This window comes from Hemicordylus capensis, chromosome 1 (genome assembly GCF_027244095.1).
Source record: "Hemicordylus capensis ecotype Gifberg chromosome 1, rHemCap1.1.pri, whole genome shotgun sequence".
NCBI classification, from domain to species: domain Eukaryota; kingdom Metazoa; phylum Chordata; class Lepidosauria; order Squamata; family Cordylidae; genus Hemicordylus; species Hemicordylus capensis.
The window spans coordinates 160,345,945-160,367,910 of record NC_069657.1 but is presented as its reverse complement, the minus strand read 5'-3'; the positions used below and the strand labels follow the sequence as shown (position 1 = coordinate 160,367,910).

Genomic DNA, 21,966 nt, shown 5'->3' with positions numbered 1-21,966 from the left:
GAAATACACCAATAAGGGGCAAGGCCAGCACCAGAAAAAGGGAACAGGCAGCTCTTGATCTTTCCCAACGAAATGAAGCACCAGCTGGGAGCAGGCAAGGGGCTGCACATCCGCCCTTCCCAGGGCTGGCCACACCCCCTGCATGAGAGTGTGTCTGATGCTGACACATGGGCTGTGGCTAGCACTGGCATGCGGCCGTCTGTCTCTTTACAATCACCTCATACATGTTTTGTTAAGGTCACTGGTCTTCTCTGAAGTCCCTTCTCAGCATCCTGTCAGCTCCAACAGTCCTTCAAGTGGGCTTTATAGGCACTTTAGAACAGCTAGTGCAGTTAAGATGGCACCTGTTGCTTACTGCTGGTATCCTTACTACATCAGTTGCTAAGAACAAAGCAAAATGCAGCCCTATTCTGTTCTTCCCGGGCATCACATGAGTGGGGAAGAACTGAGTTCAGGATTAACACACTGTTTTCTGTAGCAGTCAAGCCCATGACAGCCTTTTCTTCCTACCAGACTTACAACTGGGATTTGTCACAGCATCAGGGCAGGGATAGGAGCATGTAAGACAGCTTGTGAGTTATGTACACAGACTCAAATCAACAAAAAAGTAGAGCTCTGGTAATCAACACACTGAAAAGTATGCAATGAACTTCCCAGGTAAACAGGAAAGCACATAAGATTAGAATCTAAGAGAGAAGTAAAATGACTGGGACATGATGAATGACATCTCAAAGAATATTTTGAATATTTGCAGGACATAAATCTGTCACAAAGTTAATTACCAGCAAAAGTTAAGTTTTACAAGTTTTCAACTTTCAAAACTTGAAAAGCAGAAGATAGAAGAACTTCAGTAGCACAACGAGAATGGAAATATGGCCAAAGTAGGAACCTTTCTCATATTATTGTGCCATGTTTCCTTTCTTCTCAAGCTAACAACTGATGTCAAGCATGGCTGCAGCATGGTTCAACTGCATGTTCTATTCCCATTGCCCTAATAGTGCAAATAGCATGAAAAAACCACAACCGTATCTAGCCTCATCACAGTGGTGCCAGAAAACAGCTGAAAATATTTCATAATATTCTCTGGGAATTCCTATATTGATAGAAGCACTCTTGGTAGACAACCCAACACATTAGAACAGGGATTCTCAAACTTGGGTCCTCAGGTGTTATTGGACTTCAACTCCCATAATCCCCAGCCTCAGTGGCCTTTGGTTGGGGATTATGGGAGTTGAAGTCCAATAACACCCGAGGACCCAAGTTTGAGAATCACTGCATTAGAACAACCCAGAAGACAAGAACTTCAGAAAATTCAATCAAACATGGAACTCAGTCTGAAACACTGCAAATACATGCAAATAAGGCAAGCGGAATGTAGAAGCCAGCAAAGGGCAAACAATGTACAACCCAACAATATTAATGTGGCAGCGGCATTCATCACATACACGACATAAGCACCCTGCGTTTGTCTGGGAACACAGAAACAAAATGTGATTATATCTGCACAAGCGTGAAAGCTTCCAGGACCAACAGACAAACCTAAACTGAAGTGGCAAGGTATACAGAAATGTGAAAAGATAAAAGGTTAAGGCATGACTGAACAAAGAAGTCAGAAGAAGGACCTAAACCTGCTATTAATTCAGTCATAAATATCCAAGTGTCACAATAGCTGTGTTTCTGGAGACCAATGCACCACAAAGATTTTTCTTGGGTAGCGGGGTTGGGAGGAGAGATAGGTGCTGGAAATAATCACAATTGACAAGGATGAAGTCCCATAAGGTCTTCCCTTAAGAAGTATGAGGACAAAGCAAAACAGTGGGGGGGGGGAGGAGGAGGGAGCTACCATTCTGGAAGACACTCTTTTTTGGAGTGAGATACATTGGACAGAAAGGCTGTGTGTGACACTCCTAAGGTGAAATATCTCTACCAAAAACCTTTTGAGGAAAAGGTGAAAGAGTCAAAGTGCATGCACATAGGAAGTAGGACAGGACTAGGATTCCCAAAAGTCCTGGATTACCCGGAACATCCCGTATTTCCAGGGGGAAATGATCATCCAGTCCAGGAAACTATTACCCCTGTATTTTGGCTCCGCCACCCCAGGGAAGCTGCAGGGTGAGCCATGGGGTGGCTGGAGCTGCTGTTGAGAGGCTGGGGAATGGTGTTGCTGCTTCCTCCTGCTGGCCTCCTCCTGTTGCCCATGACCAGGGGAAGTGCCACACCAACCAGACTGGCGGTGTGCACACCTCTCTCCTGGAAGCAGTGCTGCTGCCCAGCCTTCTCTGCCCCGCCCCTACAAGAGTTCCTGGTTCCCCACCAGCGGCTTTGCAGGGTGGGGACTAGGCTGGAGCTCACCAGCAGCCACCGCAGCCAGCCCCAGAGGCAGGAAGGCTGGCCAGGGAGTGTGCTCCACACTCACATCCTCTCCTCCAGGAGAGTATCTCAAGTGCAGGAGGAGGGCGTTCAAGCAAGCACTCTTCCCACCGCGGACAGCCCCAGAGGCATAAGGGGAACAAAGGAGCACTCAGTGATTAAAGTTATGCATGCCAAGCCCCAGCCCCCAAGATGGCCCTGCCCCCGAGACGACACACACACACCGCTTGTGTCCCGTATTCCAGCAGCATAATGTTGGCAACCCTAGCCAGGGCCAAAGGCTCACATGCTTCCCCACCAGCAGAGATACCCCCTGCCCCACAAATCCTAACCACACTTAATGCTTACATTGGCATCCAAATACATGGATAACCTAATTCAAACTTTTGTTTTTAAATCTAACCACTTTTTATGGTTGGTGCCAAACTTAATACAAGCAGAGGGAGGGGGCAGGGTAATTCATGCCAGAGATGCGTGTAATCCTGTGGCCCACCCTTTCTCCATACAAAATGGCTGGCTAAGGAGGATTAATAGCAGGGCTAACTTGGCAACACCTTTCCAAAGACTTCCCAACCGCGTCACATTAAAAAAGCACAGGGCAACATGCAGCATCTATGCACCAAAGCACCAGTTTGGAAACCAAGTGCTGAGCATACATCCACATCTGAGAAATGTGAAATTGATTAGAGTCACTTTAGAAAAGCTTGGTGACAGTGAGAAGCCTTTTCCTTAACTAAGTGCTGCCTTTTCTGCTGCTGGCACTCCTGTTAATTCTCTCGACATTTTCAAGCTGTCTTCTTGCAAATGTGAAGAATGAACAACAATAAATTAACACCATGTTGTAGATAAGATGGGAGAGCTTGGGTGAGAAGAGGCATTCAACACATACCCTGCAGATGGTAGTTAGTCTGAGCAGGGAAAATTCACCATACATACAGCCATGCATAATAATCAGAGCTATAGTGTGCACTGACATTAGCATTTTAAAGCACTAACTTGCAAAGATTAGGACTTGTGTCCTCACTTAAGCATGTATGCTTTCACCTGTTAAATCAAAGCTTGCCATCTTGCCAAGTCAGTGGCTTCTCACAAAGTCTTTTGCATGGATGTCAGATCACATGGTTGTCAGAAAAGGCAAGCGCACACCCAAAGAAAGTAACAGTCTGAGAAAAACAAGCCTCTCTATATAGAAAATTTCGGAATCCACAAAGCTTTGCAGAATTTGTCATTTCTTGAAAAAATAACAGAACTGCAGTAGAATACAAAGCATTAAGAGGAACTGGCAACTGGTGCACAACAGTGAGCGCCTAACAAGAAACTACTCTCCCAAAATGTGTCCCAGAAACCCAAGTAATTCCTTAGGCAGCAGCTGCTGCTGGCACCAATACTACAGCATTCTAGTCAGCCTTATGTGGGTGGATGAACTCACTATCATCTTAGAATGGAGGTGCAGAGAAGGACAAATAGCATAATTGTTGTATGTTGTGCAAACTGTGTCTTTAAGAACCAAACTAGTATGACACATAGCTTTAAACCTTCTCCCAACTTTTAAAACAAACAAACAAACAAACCCAGATACCAGTTTAAGAGGGGGGGTGGGGGTTGCTGCTGCTACACCCTTTCCCTTCTGGTAATTTTTCTGCTCCAAATCTTCTCCCACCCCCAACCAAGCTACTTATCCACACAAGGGTGGAAGACATTGTTTCAATGGAGAACACATCTAGTCATGCCACCTCCAGGTTCAGAATGCTACCTCCAGCTACCTCCAGGTTCAGAAAGCAGCAGGCTTGTGAATACCAGTTGCGTATCAGAAGCAACAGTGGGGCAACACGGTATACTTTCATCTCCTGCTTGCAGGTGACCCAGAGGCATCTGGTGGGCCATTGTGGGAAGCAGGATGGTGGGAGAGACACGTCTTGGCCTGATCTTATGTCATGTATTTTCCCCATGAATGAATTGGGGGGCAGGAGGCAATTTTAGTGGGAATACAGCCAGAAATGAAGGGAAAGGGTTAAGCAGTCCTTGTCATCCACTATTACTTTGCTCAAACTCACAGCCTTCCAAAGGTGCCTTTGCTGCACAATCTTGTTTCAGCTTAATATAAGTCCAGAGCCAACACTTGTATAGACCAAAAGCGAAAAGGCCAAATTCAGGGAATGTAGCCCCTAAATACTAGCCCTGTTCACTGTTTTGCTCTTCATGGAAAACATGCCATGGAGCAGGGACACGCAGAAGTGTGAGACTAGCCATGCCAACGTGCTCCCTGCCATGCCCCCAGGCCTCTGCATGTTCAGCACATGTCTGTAAAGGCAAGCACTGGACATATAGAGGCTCGCTGTGCAATAGAAAACCCTAACCAGCCAAGGGCTCGCCACTTGAAAAGAGAGCATAACACTTGAAAAAGGTACTGCCTCAGTGCCATCTCTGAACATTTGACACACATGATAAATAGAAATGATTACGTGCTGGTTATTGGGCAACCACCCAAGCATATATCACTGTTTCTATGGCAGTTCAGCATGAGACGGAAAGTGCCTCAACATTTCCAATCATTGATTTGTATCCAAAGATTCCCTGATCCTTCCCCGTGTGTTCAGGGAAGGGCTGTTTTCTATCATGTACTAGAGCATTGCATAAGTGAAACAAAATACAGAGATGTTCTTTTTTTTCTTACCTAAGAGCCGCCACAAGTGGAAGCACAAGAACTGCCTATCTACTGCAGCACAGCATTACATCCTTCAATCAGCACTTGAACAAAGGTTTGCTGCAAAGTAAGTCATAGCTGTGCTGACTTTAAGCAGTGAATATATATAGGGTTCAGAATCTACAGAAGTGATTCCAGCCAAATCAATGCTCATCTTCCCTTCTGATCGTTCGCTTGCATTTCAGTAAATATGCTGAAGGTTGTCCCATGGTGATGCTTGAGAAATTTTATGTGGCAGAGGGAAGGAAACAAGTGGGTCACTGGCTGTTATTCACACTCACTGAACCATGTCCATTCAGGAGCAATTTGATTGGTGCCCATTGTGTTGTAACTCACGTTTATTATTTTTATTCAGTTTCTGCCCTGCTTCCCAACAATACCCTTGAAGCAGCTTACAAAGCATAAAACAGTATAAAAATACATAAAAGTCATCAAAACCATTTAAATCAAGTTCACAGTATATCATCATTAAAAAAAAGGTACCTGGAAGTCACAAAATTCTTGTAAGATCATCTAAATATAACGTATATGTTCCTGAGGAGAAGCAACAGGGCCCTTTGCCTGGAACTTGCACCACATTTCAGGCACAGCTAAGAAAACACCAGTGTGGTTTTCTCTGACCTAGGTCTGCTGTGCGGCAGTTGTGTGCCACAAACACAGGTGCGTTAATTCCATATGGTAGGAGACTGGCTATCCTTATACCTGTCATCAGTACAGATTTCCATGCACAAAAGGACACAAACCAAAGGCTTCTTCAAACTATATTCCACCCTGCTCTACACAGGTTCTTTCTACTGAATTTCAACATCACAAAGTCAGTGAAATTCCACTTTAATAAAGAACGAAAACTGGTCTTGTAGCTACATATGTGATACAATGTGACACTTCTCAGTGTGTGGATGTATGCAGAGAGGGATGGAATATAATCTCAACAGGTCTTAAGTGGTTAGGGTTATAATATTCTGGAGAAGAAGGTAAACCGACCACAAACTGAAAAGGCTATCTTGACCTTCATTCTTCCTCCCCCCACTTTCTATACATGCCAGAAAAGAAACTATCTTGCCAAGCATCTGTTTCAGGAAACCCTTTCTGACAGCATTTGGTTAATGCCCTCCTTTATTCTGAATAACAATGAAATAGAAACACAGATTCAGTTTTCTGCTCAGAGGAGAATGCCTTTGGATCCCAGCCAACATCCCCTTAATGACAAGCTCCTCACCTCTGGTGTGGGAAAGGATAATTAGGACAACAGCTCTTGTGATGGAATTATATACTGTGTGTGAGAGAGAAAGGAAGCGAAGTCATTCACAGATTCTGTAAAAATCTTCACCTTGGGGAAAAAAACACTCTCTCTTTCACCTACAATATAGAGAGGAATGTACGTAGACTTGAGAAGCGGTTACTTGAGACGCTGAAGTAGTACAAAGCTAAAAAATGAGGTCAAACAACTGACCAAAATCACTTTGGTTACATATCACCCACGTCTTTCCCTGTTGGACATATCTTTCCCCCGAAGACAGTAATCCAGTACTATATATCACAAGAGAGAAAGGAGCACACATTTTTAAACACACTACATCCTAAAGTCCAGTTTAAAAGGGGGGGGGTGAGGGCTGACACACAATTTAAAAATTGCACCAGATGTGACCAACATACTTCCAATCTTCTAACATAAACTACTAAAGTTCTGTAAATCTAAACACAACTAGAGGTGCTACAGATAAACAGCATTATGCCAACAGGTATAAACTAGAGAGCATTCTGGCAAGACTTTTAGAAATGCACAACGGTCTTGACTCAATACCATTCTTCCAATTCAGAAACAGAGTTTGTAAACCCTGCTAACTGGGCAAGGAGGCACCTTTTTTAAATGGTGGTTCTCACGGGGAGAGCAACTATCCTACTCAGTCCAGGACTGTGTCTCTCCAGTAGCTGCTGTTTGCTAGGATCTCCCTTCTTGTGTCTCTTTTTAGACTGAGCATCCTCTTGGGACAGCAAATGAGCTTTTCATTTCATTTGCCAGTTTGATAACTTTTTTTGTTGAAAAGCAGTATAATAATAAATGTTAACAAGCACATACAAAAGAAAACTGTCCTCACATGATTAATGTCCAGCCTTGACATAGCAATGAAGCTGCCAAAGGACAGTAGCAAACTTGACTACATGCTTGACTACACTTTATGATATCCTCCTTGGTGAAGTTTCTAAAATAAAAACAGAACTCTGAATAATTCCAAAGTCCACTTCAAATATTAGTTTTCTACATGAAGATTAATTTCTGTGTAGGAATTAGCAAGTATTCAATATTGTAGAAATGTTAGCCATGAATGTTTGCCTTGTTGGGCAGGGACACTCTGTTTACAGCTTGCAAAATGTACCCAAAAGCCCCACCTACTTTAAGCAGGCTACTACTACTACTTTCAACTTTCTCCAGATTGAAGGATGACATGCACTACATCAAAGAGCAGGCAGGATTCCTGGCAGACTTATCATGGTGTATGAAGCCTTTTCACATCCTCACAATAGCATGCAGGCACTGATAGTTGCCACAGTGCAACATCTCCCCTCCCTGCCACCAACCCCACAAGACTATAAGTATACCACATGCAATGGATGCGGAGGCTACGTATTTTCAAGGCTGGCAAATCGAACAGTTCCCTTCCTGACTGACAGCACACATGCACACGCACACCGACCTTGACTTGTTTTCTGTAGTGTAAAGTAGTTTGCTTAAGTTATAGTTTGCAAGAATTGAACTTTGCTTGTTGCGACTACACATCAATGTAACCATAGTACTAAAGTAGGAAAGTTTGTCTGGTCGAGATCTCTTTTTCTTGCTTAATTCCTGACAGTGAGTGAAAATGCCCAATATATGAACTATCTAGCCCACTGTCCTACAAAGACAACAGAGAACAGCACACCACACACACACCCAAAATTGTGAAAAGGCTTTAGCAATGTAAAACACGGATTATTCATAAAGCTCTCTTCCAATTGCTTGATGAGCAAACTGTAACTCTCCAGCTCAAATATGAACTGGAGAATAACACCTTACTCCCACCCTCCCACTGATGTGATAGAAGAGGTGCCATATATGTGTGTGTGTGTGCGCACACACACACAGTGTTCTCTCTAATTTTTTTTATCTGTGTGCAGAATGAATTCTGTTTTGGGTGGCAGTATCAGGGCAGTGTGTGCACACGTGCATTCATACTGTGGCCTTCCTGATTCAACCTGAACGGGATCAAAAAATAACTAAGCTGACATCAAAAAACTTGAGAGCGCACACACATCTTAAAGGGAACAGTGTGTGTGTGTGTGTGTGTGTGTGTGTGTGTGTGTGTGTGTGTGTGTGTGTGCGCGCGCGCGTGCACGCACACACACACACTCCTCCTCTACCCCCAAACATCTTCAGTGCTACTACAGCAGTCAGCATCAGGGAACCTTGGAAATGTATTTTTCCTGAAGGCCTGATATCCCTTCTAGAGATGGCCTGGAAACTACCTATGCCAGGGCTCCTGGCATCTTGGATGCTGCCACATCAGGTGCCAGGAAGAGTTCAAGCTCCCTGCTATTGCCATAAAAACAGATCTCTCGGGTACACAAAATATCACATTTATTCTGTCCAATGCATTTCAACCACTGTCACTGGGGCACTGAATAAATGAGATGCACTGTGTTCTTCACATTTTTTTTTTTTAGTAAATGGGAGTGTCTTCTCTCCTTTCCCCTCCATATCCACAGCACTGCTGTCATGGCTCCCAAAGCCAAGTAAGTGGGAAGGTAACAGCAGAACCTGAGAGATGATGTCTGGATCCCATCACGGCCCTAGAGATGTCACTGGGGATTCAAAAGGATGGATAAAACTGGGCTCAGAATAAATCAGTCTTGTGATTAAATCTGCAAAATGTAGCTGCCCACAAAAGCTTGCTTGCCAACTTGTAGAGAGGCTTCTCTCTGTTTTGTTTTGACCTTTTTTGCCACTTCTCTGCAGGTAGCAGCAGATTCAGCTAACACTTGACGTGCCCTTGCAGTCAGCTGCTGCCAGTCATCATCCTCTTTAGAATATAAGGTAGGAATGTAACACAGGCTGCAGGATCATTTCCTGTCTCATTCCAGAGTAAAAAGATATGGCAGCCGGCGGCAGCAGCATTATCAGCAGTTCAAGGGATACCAAATCCACTGCTGTCCCCACAGGTGTGTGGAAGAGAAGCCTCACCACTGCCATTCACCCGGATGTAAAGTCCAGGTCACCAGTGGCAAGCGGTTAGAGACAAAACTGAAACACTGATTTATTTGGTTTATTCAGAAAATAGATTAGTTGCCAAGTCCAATTCTGTATCAAGGTAGTTGGCAGTTCACAAAAAGCACACCAGGGAACTTCCTCTGTAAGGTCCATGATATGGGGAGTTGCAAAGGGGCTTGATACTATTGATACTCCGTTTATCCCAAATCTACTGTCCTGCCCTCAGGAAGTAAGAAATTTACTTCAGCAAGCAAACTGCATTGTGTTGAACACATCCATGTATTGTGCTTGTGGAGGAGAAAGAAAAAATGAACTACTTCCAAGCACTACTCCTGCTTAAACGCAAAGCTCTTCTGGGAATTTATCCAGAGTAATTCCACACTTCGTCAACAGGCTAGCTAAGGTTGGTTCTGTGATGTCTGAAAGTGCATTTAGATCACATTACTTTTAAGGGGAGAGATCACTGCTAGCCACCACAGTTCTTTCCCCTCTGTCTTAACATTTGTGATCCTCTGCCAGAAGAGGTTATCTGAAATGGTGCTTCATACAACCCATGCTTTTTCTGCACATTGTTAATGCAGTAGTGAGAGCAGTACGTTTTATAAAACAGCAGCTAGAGGATTGTGCTAGCAAGATGAAAAATGTGTCTACTTCTGCACGAGCTGCAGGGCCTCTTTGGGTGTCACATCCTTATTGGTTCCTAATTCTGCAGTGGCAGCTGCCATTAATGGAATGGGTAACAGTAAGTCACGTTTATATGGATCCTCAGACTAATTATCTCAGCCTTTGCTCCAATCTCCTCCTAAAAGAAGTGATTGGGATTGAGAGGAAGAGAAGCAATGCCACTCTAGAGTTGTCAAGGGAGACTGTGAGAGCTCATCTTTGCCAAACACCTATTTGATAAGCATCCTCTATGCAATAATGGCATCTTGACTTCAGTTGGACAAACCTAAACATGAATTTCAATATGGCAAGACCCATCCAGCCAATAGAAAGACCTAAGAGATTTTAAAAAGCTAGCCTAAAGAGGTTCGTCTGCAGCTGCCACCAGCTTCGGCCTTCTCGGTTGGTGCCCCGAGGCTGTGGAATGCACTTCCTGCTGAAATAAGATCCTCCCCATCTTAGACAACTTTTTAAAAAGGCAGCTAAGACTCATTTGTTCACCCAGACTTTTAATTAGACTTAAAGTTTTTAACACTGTGATAAATTTTAAATTACTTTAATGTTTTAATTTGTATTTTATTGTAAACCGCCCAGAGACATAAGTTTTGGGAGATATATAAATATGTTAAATAATAGACGGACAGCATGATTCTGGATAGGGTGGCACTGATATGTAGTAAATAAAATAAATGGACGACTCGTCCCTCTATGTCTCTGCAACACAGAATTCAACAACAGAGAATTTCAATATGGCTATATGCAACATACGTCAACATGATTTGAAGAAGAGGAAGCACAGACTGACAGAACAATTAAATTGGTGGAGGAGAGAAGAAAAGACCAGAGGGATGTGAGTGATGGAAAAATCACTCCTTTGTAGAAAAGTTTTAGAAAAGGAAATTGAAGATTAGATTAAGAGTACAATCCAGAAAAAAAAACCAAACAGGCACACTTTAATTCAATAGAAACCAAGCGTCTCAGTGCTTGGGTTGGATCCCAACGAATGTGTTTTTAAAATGGAAAAGTACAAGGAGTGGTTTTTGCTGACACCCTCCCCACCACCACCACACAAACTTTACCTCTGCAGCCCCCCCTCCCCCCCACACACCTGAAAACATGTACTTGAGGATTGGGGGACTTTCAAGAGCAGATTGGGGGGGTGCAAGGAGTAGCAGAGGGAAGGGGGGGATTAGCAAAAATTGGCATATCTTCTTATGTGAAATTGGAGCGTCTTCTGTTTATAGTAGTATTAGTTGGGATCCAACCTATTATGCTTAAATCCCACTGATTCTAAATGGTTGTTACACATGTTACACAATAGATAATGATTACGATATGCACTGGGTACAATGCTTGAGTAACACTGCTGCCTGTCTTCTTTATATTTATTTCTCTAAGACGTACCCGTGGCTAATCCCATGTGTGTTCGTGAGCAGCTGCCATATAGCCAAGGGGAACAGGTAAGAAAATGGCAGCGGCGGCAGCTGGCGGGATATCAATGGTGGGGAATGGCTGCTGCCACCAGGCAGAGGAAGCAGCGGGTGAGCGAGGAAACTACAACAGCAGGCAGGCAGCAGAGAGGGTGGTGCAGCCTCTCTCACTGGCCCACCTGCCAGCCAAAAAGACAGATGGCTCGGCCCGGCCCGGCAAGCGGAAGGCGGTGGCTGGCAAACGGGTGAAATCAGTGGGCAGTGCACTCTCACTCTTGCAGGCCAAAAAGGAAAGATGGCCTGCCTGCCTGCCAGGAAAAGCAACAGGGAGAAATGTGGCAGTGGGGGGAGAATGATCTGGGGTTGGGGGGGAGCAAAAAGAAGATGGGGAGGGACAAGGAGAACTAGGGGTGCAGATGCCCTATCCATCCAAAGGCTCTGAGAGATGTACAACAATTGTTGCATATTAACAATTACGTTAATTATTTGTTTGCTATCTCAAACAAACTCAGACAAAAACTATCTCCCATTGAGAAAAATAATCTCAAATGCATCATTTGAGACTGTTTTACAGTCATGCCGTTTAGTCAGCACTGCAGCTTTCAGTGCAAACAGCTGTGATAAGAGTAAGATTGAAAGCTACATTAGTAATCTATGGCTAATTCATTCACCATACCAACTAATGGGTTCAATATGAAGAAATTGTTTATAGTACCAGAATCTGGAAAACCTGATACAACTGAAATAGAACAAACTAACATGTCAAAGGCAAGGCAGGTGACTTTGGATGTCAACCATCAGGAATGGAAAGGACAACTCGACAGCATAACATTCCAGCTGTGCTGAAACTGTCCTGTTTTAATGAATGGTACTTTCCAGGAAAAGGTACGTTAATAAGAGAATTTCCCTTTAAACTGACACAGCTACATAGAAGTAAAGCAGCAGGTTAAGGGGAGACTCCAAAGGCAGTTCAAGAACTCCTCCAGAAGAAAGGCAAAGGAGTTTTCTTCTTTTATACAAAGCTCTCTTTCATCATAGATGAGCTTTTAAGACTGCAGATAATTCAATCCTCAAAATACCTTGACAGCAGGAGCTCTGCTGACTTCAGAGATGCTGGCCAAAGTACTTACAGCATCAGACTTATAAGAAGATGGTACTGTCATTAAATAGATTTAACATGGATGTGTTTGGGCATGAAAAAAGATGACCGGCAAATTTAAAACTCTTTACATAAGTGAAAACCTAACTGACATTGCTGTACTGCATTTCAGCTATGTGTGTGTGCACATGCACTTGGGATTGGGACACAACCTAGAGCAAAATGTTTGCATGTCAAGCTATGCTATACATTTTTTTAGGAAAGATAATGTGTCAGGGCTGGAGTCAGGAGCTGAAATCTCCTGGCAGCTGCCAAGAGCCCACTGTTGATTACCAAGACCACCTCTGTGGCCACAGTGGAGCGACTCTCTTGGGTTCAACACACATTATGTCTTACACGGACTCATACTTGGGTCTTACAGGTGTGTGTGGGGGGGGGGGTTTGGCATCAAGAGCAGTCTGCTAAAAAAACAAACTTGAAACCTGGAGCCAGCCATATGTCAGAGGGCCAAGGGTGCTGGGAAGTGGCACTTCTCCCTTCCCTTCAAGAACACATGCCATGGAAAGATCAGCATGGCCACATCCATCAACATAGGAAGCTGCCATATACTGAGTCAGGCCATAGGTCCATCTAGCTCAGTATTGTCTAGACAGACTGGCAGCAGCTTCTCCAAGGTTGCAGGCAGGAGTCTCTCTCAGCCCTATCTTGGAGATGTCAGGGAGGGAACTTGGAACCTTCCCAGAGTGGCTCCATCCCCTGAAGGGGAATTTCTTACAGTGCTCACACATCAAGTCTCCCATTCATATGTAACCGGGGTGGACCCTGCTTAGCTAAGGGGATAAGACATGCTTGCTACCACAAGACCAGTTCTCTTCTCCAGAGCGCCTCTGGCTACCAGGAACTTTCTTCCTCATCTCTCTAAGAGCAAACTCCACATTATCAAGAACATGTTCATTCTGGCACTCTGAAACTGAAACCCTTCCTCTGTCTTTTCCTTACATATCCCTTTTCCTTTGGGTGACTAATCTCTTACATTACAAACCTCAGAGCAGGGCCAGTGACTTGACTCTAAAAATACAGAGAAACCTCTACTTTCAAGACTAACTGGTGGGGAAGTCATTCCAGATCAGGGGATTTTCTGGAAATCAAGGCAAAACACACACAAAAGTCACTAAAGTAAGTTTTCACAACAAAAAATATGCAGCTTTTGGGACACAGAAGCTAACAAACAACAAAAACAATTTCTACACTACCACACAAAACACTCTTTGTGACACAGAAAGTGATTTTCCTGCAGGAAGTAACACCGCATATGCCCAGGAGTGATCAGGAGCAGCATGGCTGGATTTACAGCTCTCTGAATGCAGTCCCAAAAACCTGAAACATTGGGGTCTGGAAAATTGAGATTTTTACTACCTTTTTATTACCACCAACCCCAATTTGCCCGAGTTCAGCTATTCTCAATATGCAAAGTGGCGGGCTCTTCAAAGGAGAGAAATGCTGTTGCAAAGAAATGTTCAGGATTCGCTTTGCCCATCCACCCCCACTCAATCCACAAATGATTCCCCACATACATTCTTTGAACCAGACGGTAGACTATTAAGAAGTATGTTGCAAAGCAGTGGGTGGAACACTGCATACTTTAACCCTTGTTGGGATGACTGATACTATGTGGCACTGTATATTTCCCATGCTTCTTCATTCTGTGACCCACAGAAGGAAGAAGCATGGGGAAAACACAGTGCCACATAGTATCAGTCATCAGTCCACACACTGTGGGACTTTACTTTCTGTAACCCCATCAATCTTGCTCCTCTAACTGGAGGTATGGTTACTTTGGTGCATCCGATTAAAGCTCTCTTACTGGTAAAGGTAAATATAAGGTGTGCCGTTGAGTCGGTGTCGACTCCTGGCGCCCACAGAGCCCTGTGGTTGTCTTTGGTAGAATACAGGAGGAGTTTACCATTGCCTCTTCCAGCGCAGTATGAGATGACTTTCAGCATCTTCCTATATCACTGCTGCCTGATATAGGTGTCTCTCATAGTCTGGAAAACATACCAGTGGGGATTCGAACTAGCAAACTCTGGCTTGCTAGTCAAGTCATTTCCCGCTGCACCATTAGGTGACTACTCAAACCGTATTCTACCCCTAACATTAGAGTTTGAAATCTAACACACAACATATACATTAACAGACCCTGAGATATTATCCATCTACCCTCTGCCTTATAATTAATTAAGACAGTTAATAGGTGCTAGAGTGAAATGCTAGGTTTGTTTGTACAGGATGTGAGGAACATAAGAACAGCCCTGCTGGATCAGGCCAAAGGCCCATCTAGTCCAGCATCCTGTTTCTCAGTGGCCCACCAGATGCCACTTCCTTATGTGAAGAAACACTAAAAGATACAACCCATTCCTCCTGTATTCTCGTGGTGAAATTTCAAAGGGTTACACCATAAGATTCTGCTAAATACAAAACCCGACTAAGAGCTCATGAGAACACAAGTTGTCATGATCTTAATCATGCAATGCAATCCAATGAATTTACAAAAAACTCAGTTGAAAAAACATGATATCTATAGTTTTAACTGAAAAAATAGTACTAACAACCAAATAAATGAAACACTAGGGAGAAGGAAAGTCTGAAGCAGAACAAAAAGAAATGAGGAAGCAACTGCTCAGCTACACACACACACACACACACACACACACACACACAATGACTTGGGCCTCACTAATGACTTGCTCAGCGGTAGGGGCATCAAAACACTTGAGGCATTTCCACAATGCACAAATATTGGGCAATGTTCAGATTCAGACTGCATGAGCTTTCACTTCCACCTGGGCAATAGTTGTCAATCCCTTCTTTTCTCTGTAGACCCTGAGCCTACTGAAAAATATGTCCCTGAGTATTAGGAAATAGGAGGCAGTCCAGTCCACAATCGAACCGAACTGAGCCCAGTCTGTGGTGGACCGGTTTGATGTGGTACGGCGGTTCAAGGAGCTATGCTTGCAAAGGTGAGGATTCCCCTTTACAACATAAGAACAACCCAAGGATAAGGCCCAAGGCCCACCTAGTCCAGCATCCTGTCTCACACAGTGGCCCACCAGATGCCTCTGGGAAGCCTACAGGCAAAAGCTGAGGGCATGCCCTCTCTCCTACTGTTACTCCCCAGCAACTGGTATTCAGAGACATCTGAGGCTGGAGGTGGCCTATAGCCCTCAACCATTGATAGACCTGTCCTTCATGAATTTATCTAAACTGCATCTTGTGGAAGAGACTCCCATAGGTTAATTATGAGTTGTGTGAAAAAGTACTTCCTTTTTGTTGGTCCTAAAGTGATTGCTGCCAATAATTTTCATGGGATGTCCCCTGGTTTGAGTGTTGTTAGAGAAAGAGAAACATTTCTCTATATCAGTTTCTCTGTTATAGACCTTTATCATGTCTCCCTGCAGTTGTGTTTTTCTAAACTAAAAAGCCCCAGGTGCTGTAGCCTTGCCTCATAAGAAAGGTGCTCTAGGCCTTGATCATCTTGGTTGCCCCTCTTCTGTACTGTTTCTAGTTCTATAATGTCCTCCTTAAGATATGGTGACCAGAACTGTACGCCATACTCCAAATATGGCTGCACCACAGTTTTGTATAAGGGCATTATAAGATAAGCAGTTTTATTTACAAGCTCCTGCCTAATGATTCCAAGCATGGAATTGGCCTTCTTCACAGCTGCCGCATACTGAGTTGACACTTTCAATGAGCTGTCCACCACAACCACAAGATCAATCTCCTGGTCAATCACTGACAGCTGGGATCCCATCAGTGTATATGTGAAGTTGGGGCTTTTTGCCCCAATATGCATCACTTTACACTTGCCAACACTGAACTGCACTTGCCATTTTGTCGCCCACTCACCCAGTTTGGAGAGATCCTATTGGAGCTCCTCACAATCTCTTTTGGATATCACTACCCTAAATAGTTTGGTGTCATCTGCAAATTTGGCAACCTTGCTGCTTATCCCGATGTCTAGAGCATTTATGTATAAATTAAAAAGCACAGGTCCCAGTACAGATCCCTAGGGGACCCCACTTCTTTCTTCCCTCCATTGTGAAAATTTTCCATTTATTCCTACCCTCTGTTTCTTGTCCTTCAACCAGTTAACAATCCACACATGAACCTGTCCCCTTATCCCATGATTGTTATGTTTATGCAAGAGCCTTTGGTGGGGAACTTTGTCAAAAGCTTTTTGAAAGACCAGGTATACTATGTCAAGTGGATCACCTTGATCCACACACATATTGACCAGGTGCGGTGCCAGCCAAGTGGTGGCATACGTCCAGCCCCTCCCGGCGGCCCCTTTGACAATGTCCCCTAGATAAATCCCCTCTCCGCCCACGAGCGAGCGAGCGCGCACTTGCCCATCCTTTCAGGCAGTGTTTACTGCCTGAAAGCATCTATTCCTCTTTCCCTCCCTGAGGGGGAGAGAAAAGGAGAATAGATGCTTTCAGGGAATGGTTCGCTCGGGCTCTTCAAAGCTTGAGACCACACCCCCTTTGCACACATGCGCAAACGCTGCCTGAAAAATGTAGGCAAGCGCTTGTTCGGGGCTCTTAGTAGCCCGGGCGTGGGTTCGTTCGGGGGTTTTCCAAAGCCTGAGCCACGCCTCACTGAGCCACGCCTCAGTGGTCCCTACCATTGGCAGCCCAGATTCTTTGAATCTGTTCACAGAATGGTGGCTACGCCCCTGCTATTGACACTCAAAGGGGTGTTGGAATCCTTTAAAAGTCTTCTCAAGGGCAGACAAGGGTGGCAGTGAGAGGGTACCTTTAAGGGTAGAATAAAGTTTTTACTGGCCCAGGAACTGCTGCCACCACTCCTCAAAGCTCCCCTTGCACAGACCAATTGTGTGGTGCTCCCTCCAGCAGCCCAACCATGCAGCGGTGACTTAGTTCTCGCCTTCACAGATGCACAGTCATTTGCTTCCCCACCCCGCACTCCAGCACAGCCCATGTGCACAGCGCTCCCTCCAGCAACCTGCCTGCAGGGCTGATGCACGGTTCCAGCTTCCGTGGATGCATGGAGGCAATTTGCATCCATGGAGAACAGAGCCATGCTGCTGCTGCATGGGCGGATTGCTGGAGGGAGCGACATTCACTTGGGCTACGCCAGTGGGGCTTGGAGGAGTGACAGCTGCTGCTGGTCCAGTAAATTCTTTTATCTGCTTTTAAAAGTGGGGACGGGTTGCGGAACCTCGGTCTGGTTCAAATTTGATCCATATTCAAACTAAGCCATTAAAACCAGTTCTGTGTGCACCCCTAACTCTCAAAGATATACTTTCAGCAGCCATGGGGACTTCAGAGGGAAGTGAGGTGATTAGTAAAAAAACCAACCCTCCTCATTGTGTACAAGTAGCAAATTTAAGTCTGGATGCTGCTCTATGTCTATAATATCATCAATGTGCACAGCACTTTATATTGATTTAATGCATTTTAATACTGCCCCAAGTCCCTGGGCAGTTCACAATCCAAAAACACAACTATTAAAACATTAACACAAAACAGTTCAATATACGAATAAAATATCTAAAAACTTTTTAAAAAAACAACAACCTTAAAACTATAAACTAAAAAGCCTGACTAAATAGGTATGTTTTCAGGTCCTTCTTAAAAACATCCAGAGAAGGTGAGCCTCTCATTTCATTAGGAAGCATGTTCCAAAGTCTTGTGGCAACCCTAGAAAAGGCCTGGTTTCGAGTCGCCACCAACCGCAACCAGACCTCACCAGATCAGATGATCTTAATAGGCGGCAGGTTCCATAAAGCCAGCACGGTGTAGTGGTTAGAGTGCTGGACTAGGACTAGGGAGACCCGAGTTCAAATCCCCATTCCGTCATAAAACTAGCTGGGTGACTCTGGGCCAGTCACTTCTCTCTCAGCCTAACCTACTTCACAGGGTTGTTGTGAGGAGAAACTCAAGTATGTAGTTCACTGCTCTGGGCTCCTTGGAGGAAGAGCGGGATATAAATGTATGTATGTATGTATGTATGTATGTATGTAAGTAAGTAAAGGTGTTATCTTAAATATCACAATGACGGATATTTATAGACCGCTTTTCAACAAAAGTTCCCAAAGGGGTTGACAAAGAGAAATAAAGATGGCCCCATGTACCCAAAGGGCTCACAAGTCAAAAAGAAACGTAAGACAGACACCAGCAACAGCCACTGGAGGGATGCTGTGCTGGGGCTGGATAGGGCCAGTTGCTCTCCCCCTGCTGAGTACAAAGAATCACCACTTTTAAAAAGGTGCTCCTTTGCTCAGTTAGCTTGAAACAAAACACCCTTAAAACAAAGGGCCTGTTTCGAGCTGAAACAGCCCCATTTCAACTTGAAATGCTTTGCATGTTTCAAGTACCATTTTGAGGCCTGTTTTTCTGGGGACAGCTTGTCTAACAATTGGGGTTGGCAGGTAGACCAATCTTCCAAGGCAGGCCTACAGGCTGAATCCGGAGTGGAAGGCTGGTCTACCTGCCGACCCCAATCAGTAGACCAGCTCTCCCCGCAAATACAGAACTTTGTGGTAGACATGGGGGGCGGGGCAGGGCGGCACGGGGGAGTGGGCGTCTTACTTTAAAAACTGAAACAGAGCTGCCTAGGACAAATAAATACTTTAATAACTCTGCCTCTGAATATTCTAGCCTAGACACTGTATGTTAAATTTCTAGGTGCCATGGCTCACTGACACATGAGATTTGTCAAGCCATGCTATAGTTAATATAAATACACACCCCAAAAAATATCCTAAGGCCAATAAGAACAATGTAAAAAGGGTGCTTGTTCACATGTGCTATCCATTTCCTGGCACACAACCAGCCTGTAGGGAAGTGACTAAATTGATAGTAATTTTTGCAGGTCCAACAAGGCAGGTCAACTTCTTGACTACCAATTAAGTCCTTCTCCCTGCCTTAAAGATGATTTCGTTTTTTTCAGGAGAAAGAATCTACACCTTTTTTATTGTGGCTGTTAGAAATTATGTACTGCACAGATAGAAAAGATCCAATTGTATACCAAAATTATGACATACTAAGCAGCAGAATGAAATAATGATTGAAAAGTTATCCTATCTACTGAGACAGAGAGACAGAAAGAGGGCAAGTATTTAGATATATCGAATCAATTTCAGACCTATGCAAAATGTAAGTCACTAGCTAGCAAACCTGAATGGTTAAGAAAGAAGCCTTTCTGAATATTAACATAGGCAAAAAATATAAGACGTTCTATACACCCAGTACGATTTATGACAGAAAGCCGGAACACTTATTTCCTCTCTTTTGTATAAAATTTCAATACATTATAGCAGAACAATATAGCATCAGTAATGCATTTGTTCTAACTCTTTCCTATGGGGGGGGGGAGTATTTTAGACAGAGAGGAGAACTATTTTGTAGTAAATTTTATATTTTTGCCAGTTAGTTTACTACACATCTCAAATTGTACATTATGACATCACAAAACCAACCCACCTGCCATGATTTACTATGAAACAGGAACATAGGAAGCTTTCTCATTCCAAGTCAGACCATTGGTCCATCTAGCTCAGTACCGTACACACTGACTGGCAGTGGCTCTTCAAGGTTTCAGATAAGAGTCTTTTCCCAATCCTAACTGGAGATGTTGGGGATTGAACCAAGGATCTTATGCACACAAAGCAGATGCTCTATCAATGTACAAGAGACCCAGACCCATGCCATTTGTATCATTTACAAATTTTAGAATCTTAGCCAACATAGAATGACTCTTGATTTGTCCTAAGAAGTCACTTACAAATTTTAGAATCTTAGCCAACATAGAATGACTCTTGATTTGTCCTAAGAAGTCACTCACATTGGAATGGCTGCTTGGGACACTCCAAATAATTGTGTACCAAAGAGGAAATGCTTTCAGATATTCTAAAAACAGTGCTGGACAGCTCCATTTTTAGTACAAGGTACAGCCAACCAGTGACCATAACATTAACATGGAAGTGATCTCTAATTTATGGCCAAAATCCCAACTGCAAATTTCTACCACCCCACTATCCTGAGCCAATTTGGTGATGTTGCTTGTGTGCACTTTCATATACATACAGTATAAACTGCTCCCTGAAAAGTTTCGTGTTCGCTAATCTTTTGCCTTTGAGATCAAGGGCCAGCTCACATGGTGAATGAATGAAAAACAGACTACAGGTGAAACTCGGAAAATTAGAATATCGTGCAAAAGTCCATTAATTTCAGTAATGCAAATTAAAAGGTGAAACTGATATATGAGACAGACGCATTACATGCAAAGCGAGATAAGTCAAGCCTTAATTTGTTATAATTGTGATTATCATGGCGTACAGCTCATGAAAGCCCCAAATCCACAATCTCAGAAAATTAGAATATTACATGGAACCAAGAAGACAAGGATTGAAGAACAGAACAATATCGGACCTCTGAAAAGTATACAGTGTACTGTGCTTGATTGGCCAGCAAACTCGCCTGACCTGACCCCATAGAGAATCTATGGGGCATTGCCAAGAGAAGGATGAGAGACATGAGACCAAACAATGCAGAATTGCTGAAGGCTGCTAATGAAGCATCCTGGTCTTCCATAATACCTCATCAGTGCCACAGGCTGATAGCATCCATGCCACGCCGCATTGAGGCAGTAATTGCTGCAAAAGGGGCCCAAACCAAGTACTGAATACATATGCATGCTTATACTTTTCAGAGGTCCGATATTGTTCTATTCTACAATCCTTGTCTTCTTGGTTCCATGTAATATTCTAATTTTCTGAGATTGTGGATTTGGGGTTTTCATGAGCTGTATGCCATGATCATCACAATTATAACAAATTAAGGCTTGACTTATCTCGCTTTGCATGTAATGCGTCTGTCTCATATATCAGTTTCACCTTTTAATTTGCATTACTGAAATCAATGGACTTTTGCACGATATTCTAATTTTCCGAGTTTCACCTGTACTCCCAGACAATTTCTTACCAAACACAGCTTGTATGTAGTGAATGGCTAGGTAGCAGCTCCACTATAGACTGGGGCATATGTTTCTTCACAACACTTTTGGAAGGTTTGTGGCCGCATGGTCAAATATGACTTGGGTTTCACCCAAGTACAACTTTTAGTTCAAGGAAACTAAGCATGTACTCAAAGGTCACACAAATCAGCCCTTACAGAAATTTAAATGTTGTTTCTTTGAGCAAAAAGGAGCACTAACGGATATGGTGAGACAATGTTAAAAAAGGCAAGCCATTTAAGTCAGATGGACTTTCCTCCTTCAACAGGTGGAAAACAGGAAAGATGCACCCCGGCAGCAGATGGGCTACAGACCAACAGTAATATTGTATTCATGGTAAACATTTGAAGGAGAGGGCCTACCTAATCAACCAAAAGAAAATTACATTTGTTTTGGAATAAATGTTCACCAACTT

General features: G+C 43.7%; 1 protein-coding gene across 4 annotated transcripts in view; it reads right to left on the bottom strand.

Moving 5' to 3' along the window:
• The window catches only part of PDIA5 (protein disulfide isomerase family A member 5), a 249,934-nt gene that overhangs the window by 147,578 nt on the left and 80,390 nt on the right, over positions 1-21,966 (bottom strand). The window lies entirely within an intron of this gene.